The sequence below is a fragment of the Contarinia nasturtii genome, unplaced genomic scaffold (assembly GCF_009176525.2).
Source record: "Contarinia nasturtii isolate CC-2019 unplaced genomic scaffold, AAFC_CNas_1.1 Cnas_scaffold_630, whole genome shotgun sequence".
Taxonomy (NCBI): domain Eukaryota; kingdom Metazoa; phylum Arthropoda; class Insecta; order Diptera; family Cecidomyiidae; genus Contarinia; species Contarinia nasturtii.
In genome coordinates, this window is record NW_022197981.1 from 3,511,709 (window position 1) to 3,521,427 (window position 9,719).

The following is a 9,719-nucleotide window of genomic DNA, read 5'->3' on the forward strand; positions in this document are numbered from 1 at the left end:
AAGTCAGAAGACCTTAATTTATATAAAAGAAGAAAAAAAAATAATTTTGTCTGGATTTTGCTTGGATGCCATGAATGATGAAAAGAATTCTCTGCTACTCTCCGTGCACTTTTTTTCTCGTAAAATCAATTACATGAATTGAATCGGATTTTCGTTACAATGATGTTTTCTCACCAAAAATGCAACCAAAATAGAAACTTTTACCGATTCGCTTTACTGAAACGTTATTATATTTTTAATATCTTTTTAACAAGATAAACGAAACTGCATCGATCGATTTACTTTTATCAGCATTTGCTCTTCTATTCGCCAATAAAGTGTCTTCTCTTTCACTCATTCAATTGTTCTCTTATTCTATCACTTTGGCTTCTCGTGAATGGTAGACATAAGAAGACCGAAGAAAAAAGTCTAACGAATAAAGTGCTGCATTCAAATAATAATTTTCCATTAAAAGGGGATTTACAAAGTCTTTTCATCGAATTCTTTTGATCAATGATAGTGAATCGTTGAATCGACCAACTGCATTTCCATGCATTGCAAGGTCTTCAATCAACTAGTCTCTCTCTCTCTCTCTCTCTCTCTCTCTCTCTGTGTGGGTGTGTGTGTGTCATGCGGCCCTACAGTGCTTTCACCCTTTGTTCCTCTCTGCCGTTGCCCTGTCTATGGTTTACATTTGCTATCGTATATGAGTGAATATTATAATTTGTGATGATCCGGCGATCGAAAGACATGGTGCACTATGTGTTATATATACATCGACCGTTTTTAGATAATAAAAGTTAAACGCATCAAGCAAACTGCAAACCATATTCGGCAGTTGCCGTCACTGCTTATGCTATTGCTGCTGCTACTTTTGATGCTGCTACGGCTGCTGCATTCAATTTTGTTGTTGTTGTTCATGTTCATGGAATAGAAATATATCCATTTAGTGTGATGTTGGTGTAACTGGGATGACTGGGATGTAAGCATTGAAATGGTTTGCAGAGTGAAGATGACAAGACAAACGATGTCTATGAATAAAATTAAAATGGGAAGACGATGCTGATGATGAAAATGCTGAAAATAATTGAACGAAGTAACAAGCCAAAGTAAACATGACTGGTTTATCTATCTTCTATGGAATGCTCAAATGCATCCAAGCATTTGTTCACATTTTCCTTCTATTTCTTTCTTTCATTCATTCTCTCTCCCTCTCTCTCTCTCTCTCTCTGATTTGAATCGTGGCTCTCATTGTCTCTCGCAATGAAATATTCTCGACGGGAAATGCTCTACAATTTATTTAAATGATTTCGGCACAACGCAATATTTACAATTGAATTTCTCTTACAAATAAACAAGGCTCACAGTTCTTTCACAATCACTGTACATACACATACGTACCGACAGTACTGTTCTGGTTCGCTTTGTTTCCACACTACCAGCCATGGACATTTAAATATTTTGTACGTGCACATGAAAAGTTTTAAACACTTTTCTCAAGTAATAATATTCGTAACGTTCATTTACTTAATAGATGGTTGAAAACTACCATCAACAATAAAAACAACAAGAAGATGAAAAAAAAAATGACGACGATGATGATGATAGCCATTCGGTTCGGTAAACGCATGATATTCATACTAAAGACGATGAGCGTTAGAGAAAATGTCTACTCAAGTTGCATCCCCAATCACCCAAATAGTGGCAACCACTTTACCATGAACCATACAAACAGATACACTTTTCACTGGATGCACAAGGAAATACAGACATTGAGGTACACAAATTGCTCGTCTGTTCATCGTCTGTAATGTGAGATTTTCTCTCTATCTCTTCTCTATATATACATGCAGAGTTTCACATGAAAACACTCATATGAAATTACATTTCATAAAAATGATCGCAACGCTTCCTGTTCGTACTCATGCCACAAATCTTTAATACAATGTATAATGATGAGTACAAACTCATCGAAATGAAAAAAAAATTGAAACGTATCATTTATTCCATTTCAAACCACGTGCATGGTAAGAAACTTAAATGGTAGAATGTAGCGCATCGCGGTGTCATTAAAGGGATTTTCAACCATCAACAAGGGAATTCATCCCATATGCACCTTAGTGCAATGTACTTGGGAACCAATAGAATTTCATCGATTTTAAAATACGCTTCATCATTTTTTATCTTTATTTGCTAAAATTCAGTTTTGTCACTAAAAAAAACTCATGTAAGAGTTGCGATTTTTTTGAATGAACTTCGAAAAATACACACATTTTTCTATTACACACGCTTAATTAAATTAATTAATATTTTAATTGGTCGGTTTCTTGATCGTATTTTATAAATCCAAAAAAGCACTGATATCATCACGTATTTTTAAAATTTCTCAATCGCATTTTTATCATGAATTAAAAGAATTCCAAAGTCAACCAATACAATGCCCCAGCCTAGCCTACTCCTGCACATTTATAAACCTGTTTGAAATATGACATCAAGACAGAGAAATATATCATATTTCAAATTCATAAAATCACAAAAGAATGAGACATTAACATAATAAACCAAATGTAATACATTGAATGCGCGAGTTCATGACGTAGAAACCCCGAATTAACTTGATAGATGAAATGGATTCATATTCGCTATTATCCACATTCAGTCATCTTTAAAACGGCTAGGCTTGATCCAGCAGCGTAGAGCATTTATACATCGTATGATAATCAATGTTTCTTGCTTCTATTGCGCCACTGATTTTCTTGCTTTTTTTTAAACGAATTACACCATTATAAATATCATGTCGTATAATCCATTTCATTTCTCAGTTTTGATTGAAATGAGTCACTTTCTGTCTGAAGAGGCTGAAACGAAAAAAAAGAATATGAACAGAGATTCAGAGGCATATGCTGAATGAAAGAACTTACTATAAAAAGTGACGTTGATATTATTATTATATTGTGATTGATCTTTATCTCTGTCACACATATATTTTCTCAGCTTTTTTTGGCATTAACCGCTTTAAAGAATAATGTCATAATTGGATATGGTGGCATCGTCGAAGAATAATAAAGAGAGAGCATAAAGTTATGAAAATTGCACTAGGAAATTACATAAAAAAGATAGCAAAAATCAGAAATGAAAATAGATTGTCGACACCAAGTAAAATTGGTTTAATGAAATGAAATCGTTTCGTAGCAACTTTTTTTTATTACGATTGAGTTTTTTACGTTTAATCGACTTTACACCAACTGGATTACTAAATTCTGGAACAATGAAACGACGACAACCATAACACGTATTTTAACGTCAAAATGTTGATGTAAAATTACCACGACATTGTTAATAGTAAGATACTTTCATCGTTTGTGTTTGCTATTGCAGACTTGATTTAGTTCATGTCAATGATGCTTCTGATGCTTCGTTTAAATGAATTTTAAGAATACTTCCCTAGTGCTGACACCCGACACCATCTGACTCTTCGGCAGGGAATTCATTATTATGCTAAATTCGAAAACTTCAATTTTTTTTTGCATAAAAAAATATTGGTAATAATACCAGTAAAATCGATATTACAATTATGTAAAAAAAATCGTCATCTGTTATTCCAAATTTAGAGAGTTTACAAGCATGTTTCGCAGGTATTTTACATTATTTTGACGAAGCACAAGTATTAATACGAAGTCGTTGAGACACTCCTTAGAGTAAATTCATCCGCTCCATCCCATCGTCTCACTGTAAATCGTCTGTTTATATATATTTGAAGTTTTTGAGTGAAATGACAAGAATGATTTGAAATATTTGTGATGTGAATGGAATTTATATACGATATTTTGTAAGTTTTGTGCTATGCAAACGAGAAAATGTGAAGTGTGTCAGCAGAAACGGAAATACATGTCAAGAAAAGCTGTGAACCAACGTATCAAATATTAAATTGTATTTGATGCATTTTGAATCGTTTATATTCATCAAAGTAAGTTGAAAATCAGTTGAAGATTTTGGAAAATCATGAATGTTTGATGGAATGGGTTAAACGAAGGAATGCACAGGCGTTTCGAATGTGACATAGAATGGCACATGCCTTTGATAAAATGTTTCGAAAACTTTATCAACAGCCAGATGACTGCGCTGGAAAAAGAATAAATGGCAAGAGAGAGAGAGAGAGAGAGAGAGAGAGAGAGAGCAATGTGAAATCAAACGTAATACAAAATAAAGAAAAGAAGATAGTTTAGAGTAGACAGTTACTTGAGACATACTTTTAAGTGTTAGTGAAAGAGTTTTGTCTGAAGAATTAGCGATAAATATATCAAAACTTATTCATTCAAATGCAGAGAGTCCTTTTCACACTTGAAAAAGCCACTTTAACAAAAAGCATGCCTCATAAGCAAACAAACGGTCTAATTTGTAAATGAGATCGAAATAAAAGTGAACACATTGTTGTCAACACACGAATTTACTTCAAAATCCATATATATGTATGTTATTGAACATTTGTACGACATCAAAAGCAAAGGATCATGTTGCAAAAGTGAATACACACACACACATACTCAAGCACTTGTTTTCATTCTTGACTTTTTGAATGCGATGCAAACTAGGCAAAGATTAGCTTCTTATTTTGAATGTTCGTATACCAATCGAGCTAGTTTGCTTCTTGAAAATGTGTAATACATTTTGGTGTTAAGCTTTGTTTTGCATATGTGTTGGTGGATAGCGTTTGTGTACTGAGCATAAAATTTCAGTCAAACGTGATTATGATGATCTTCATCGTCAACAACAATCAAGTGAAACTGAAAGTTTTACACCAATTCAAATTGAAGTAGATCCATTGAGTGCATTCAATTCATTTGTGACGATGTCAATGCAAATGTGATACAGAAAAACAATGAATATTAATGGACTTGTCATAGCCAGGCAAATCTACACGACGAACATGAATATACTCAATTTATGTGTGTTTGTGTTTGTGCATTTTCCTCTGATCCAAACGATACCCCTTCTCTTTATGCAAATCTCTCTCTCTCTATCTAACACTTTCTCTATCTCTCTCTGTTTTTCTCTCTCTCTCTTCAATTTCGTACTCGGCTATTACATGATATGTTTGTATTCGTTATGTCCATTTTCGAGACTCTCTCGCTCAATCGCATCAATGTGAAATAACAGACAATGCCAATGACGATGACAACGACAACGATGCCAATGCACAAATACACACCATACATGCATCAAATACAATTCATTTGCATTATACGTTATTGCATTCATGTTAGTTTGTTAGTGTTTAATGCATTATATTTTACGAATAAGCAAACTGTTTTGAACTGAATTTAATATTCAATTTTCGCTTCTTCACTATAATTGAATTTACTGAATATAGATATTATTATGTTGCTGTGCGTATGTGGGATGTTGTACGAGTGGGAACCAGAATCAGTAGATACAAAGAACATCATCTCATTGAAATTATGTTTTTCGATTAGGTTTACTGTCACTTCAAGATATCACACATATGCAAAACAAACGATAACAATCACTGACCAAATGATACGAAACGAAATTTCGTTTACCTATTTCACCTCCATCAATTCCCTTTATCATGCTAGTTGATATTTTTGTGGCGCTTATTTTATCAGTTGTTTTTTTTTCTCTTTTATCTCAAGCGAATCGCAAGCCCACATGACATGAATAATCGAATGAGCAATGCGATTTTTTAGTTACGATGAATGATCGATGTTTCAAATGCGCACCTAATGAATTTATGGACGTGTCCATTAAAAAAATATGTTTTTTCATGTTTTTTTTCTCCATATTGCTTTTTTGTGAGTTTTTACTTTTTCCGAGCGAAAGAATGTGATTCAACTATATAAAATATGTGCGAACTGTCCTGGGATTGAGAAATAAATAAGTTTTAAGGGAATTCCTGCTTAAATTGTGTGATTGGCGCACCCATACAATCACCGTCATTATTCCGATTATAAAATCATTAGAAACCATAAAATTCGTCATAAAAACGAATGCTCTCGATTATTTCTCTGCAAAACGGATAATCTTTTGTTGGTTAAAAGTTTGATGTTATCTTTCATCACATCATAAAAGTTTCGTTTTTTTAATAGTGTCATAAATTCATTTTTTCAAGCGAATTTTTTTTCAGCGAAATATCATCCATCGTATCGTATGTTTTATTAATTGTCAAGTTCATAAACGCTTTTCAATACGAGATTGCTTTCCAAATGGAAATACATAGAAGTTAAAATTCATTCGATAGAATTCTCGTACTGTTTTTGTTGACAGTGCTGTTTCTTCTTTAATTCATATATTTTATATCAATGAAGAAGAAGAGTTACAACAGTTCGTAGTGTCTGCCGCCCCATGATTGAATTGAGTGCCAGCTATTCAACATATAGTTGCAATATATGTATATGAAAGTCGATATATGAATTAAGGGACTATTGCAAGCTGTTAGTTTTTGTCTATGTACTAAAAAAAAGCTTAAACGATCTCTTCGTGCAACATTCGTTTCGTATGAAAAACGATTTAGAAATCCTATGCATTGCGGAAAACAGAAAGTGAACATATTCATGTTCAATGCAAAAGAGTAAGAGAGTGAATCAGTTGGATACATGGTATGTATGCGCATTTCCCGTCGTAGTCGACAAGCTCTGGTTCTCAATTATGCTCTATCTCTTTCTTGCAAAATTCTATTTGCATTACATTTATAGTAAATTAAGTTATATTCAAGAATTGTATTAGAAAAACTTTTCTGCCATTGAAAAGCACCAAAGCAATTTACTCAATCAAAATAGAGAAAATACTATCAAAGCGAAGCCACAAGAATAGTTGAGTGAATTGGTTGCTGAATTCTCGTACTTTTCTTCCTCTCGCCAAGATCAAGCCATCAAAAATGGAGTGAAGAAGATAACATGCGAGAGCTAGAACATAGAAATGTGTCAAACGTTTGCAACACGAAACACGATTTCTATTTGCCGTTTTCACTTGTAAAGACTGCACACATTTAATGTTCATTTCAGGATCTTTGAATGTGTATTTTTCTGTGTCGGTGGCACTTGATGTGATTCGATTATTTCTGAATTTCTTTACATTAGCTTTCGAGTTCTGTTTTCTTTTTTTTTTTGTATTCTCATGATTTACGATTTCACCTAAAGTTTTGTGCGCATTCAATGTGCATGTGCGGTGATAGAGAAAGACGAAAGAGCAATGATAAGAAGTGATGGCTGAGGATGTACTCGAACTGCACGTTAATAATAATAATAGAGTGAGAGTGAGAGAGAGTCTTGGATACGATGTGACGTTGTTATATTTTTCACCCTTCTTCTTGGCTATGTCGATGGAGCATTGCAAAGCGATCTCGAATGCATCAGAAATGCAATTCAAGTAGTATGTACTGTATATGTGTGTGTATAAATATAAACTATAAAGTGGAACAGCCAATTCGACGTTCAACCGCCATTACAATCGAGACTCAATAGCGTTGTCATCCGTTCGATAATGCCATTATTTATAGCGTAAGACCGTATGCTTGTGTTGACATTGCAATGTGCTAACGTCACTTTTCTGTAAACATGCACGCATACAAACACAAACACTAGAGCATGATGCATTTTTCCCTTTAGATAATTAAATTCCTGGCTGTTGAACATCTATTGGCAAGATTTCACGTTTCGTTAATGCCTAAACTTTTAACACACAGTTTCAACCTTAACAGAAAGATAGCCAAACGGAACAAGTGACAAACATACTTACAAGCAAATATTAGCCGCATGAAAATGTTTGCATTAAGTTACTAAGCTTATCGAGAGCATTATCTATGTATATAATGCATTTAAGTGTGTGTTGGATTACATTGTCTATGCATAATATACTGCACACTGACCACTGCCGTCCACAATTGAGGGCGCTGCCGGGCATTTTTGTTTAACTCGAAATGCTTCAAACTTCAAAAAAAACACCACTCTCCTTCTCAGAGTGAAATACAGCTCAATGTTTGAACATACGAAAACAAAAAAAAAAAAACCAAATGAAAGGAATTCAAAATACATGCATCGGTGTTCAGAGAGTCATGCGATCAACAGGGCAGGGTCTAAGTTCGAACGTTCAAATGTTGTTTACAATACTGTGTTCACATTTTTATTATTTTTTATTTCAAAAGCATTCTTCTATTGCAAATCCAAAGAATAAAACCGTCGAAACTCTTCTATTTAGACCAAAAATACAAATTTCAAAGAGCAGATTGACAGAAAAAAATGACTTTTCATGCTTGAAGTGTCATCTTGGCAATGAGAGACAACACTATTTAATTTTTTAAAAAAGTTTCAAATTTGGTGAACGTTTACTGAAATGCCTTCGAAAAGTACCGAAAAATTGGCGATAAGTTCTTAAAATCTTATTACATCAATTGAGGAACATGTACAACTATGTTAAACATTGATTAATGGTTGTTTACATAATAAAAAAATGTATTCAGCAAATAGTTGGACGGATGTGCAGTTCGGCTGTACGAAATTAATGAAACCGCACGCGCTACACGATTTTTGTTGATTTTTTTTTTAATTATGTGTATTCTACTTATTTACAACATGTTATTGCTGCAATTAGCAGTGCTATGTATTTTTTAATGAGCAAACATTGAATTCCAAAGCTTAAATTCATTTTTTTTCCGCTGCAAATATCTTTGTTTGGTGAGTTTCGGTCGAGTTGCATTACAAGTGGTGGTGAGTTGCTTCTTGCAGTTGCTTTTTAAAGATTGGCTTCCAGTAAACATTTTCTTTTTCTCCCCATTATTCATCGTCACTGGCAAATTTCCGAGTTCATTTGTGATTCGTTTGCATTCACTTGGATGCACTTTTTCCTTGCATCCTTGTTTGTCTGCTGGAATGTGGAAAAAGCCCTACATTTGCTTTGAAGCCATTATCGGATAAATTGACATGAAAATGTGCGCACAGTGTAAACATTTTCATTTGCCCGCATTTGCCGAAATTCATATATTATTACAATTGGTGTGGTATAAAATGTTTTCGTTAACACAATCGACACATATCTTTACTTATTTTGATTCCATGACGATGTCTGTTGTTGATATTCATCGCTTTTTATCGACGCACCCGTCCATTTGGTATGTATATTTGCTTGCGCAGAGTGGAACAGTGCTATCAGCATTTTACTCATATTTTTGTTCCTCATTCAAATTGAAAAATGGTTTGCATTCATAATCTGATTGAATTTTCATATCGTGTACTGTGTGCTTTTGTTTGTTTTTTGTGCGCGCAGGAAACGAAATTGAAAATCTTCAGGTATTAGACATGGTGGCGTTGGAATATATCAACAGTTTTTTGTTTCTGTTCATTTTGCTTCGAGGCGCTGTGCTTTTGTTTTCGTTTTTTGCTGGTTTTGTTATTTTCACGACTTTAGCAGCCATTGGGGTTTGGCATTGCATGGCTGATTTTCTTTTCGCTACAATTCCAAGCGCAAATGCATCAATGTTGCCATGAGATACAATAACAACGACATACCCATACATATATTTTGTGCCATTTTTTTTCTATGAAAATAAAACGAGCGGGATAAAGGAGTTGAATATGCGAGAAAACGATGACGACGACGACGACAGCCAGAACGATTCAGAAACGAAAAAAAGACAAACACTGAAGCATCAATGCGTCTAGAATATCAATATGGACATTGTGTAGCTTGTCGATGCAATACGACGACGGTTATTTTGCTGATTGCCG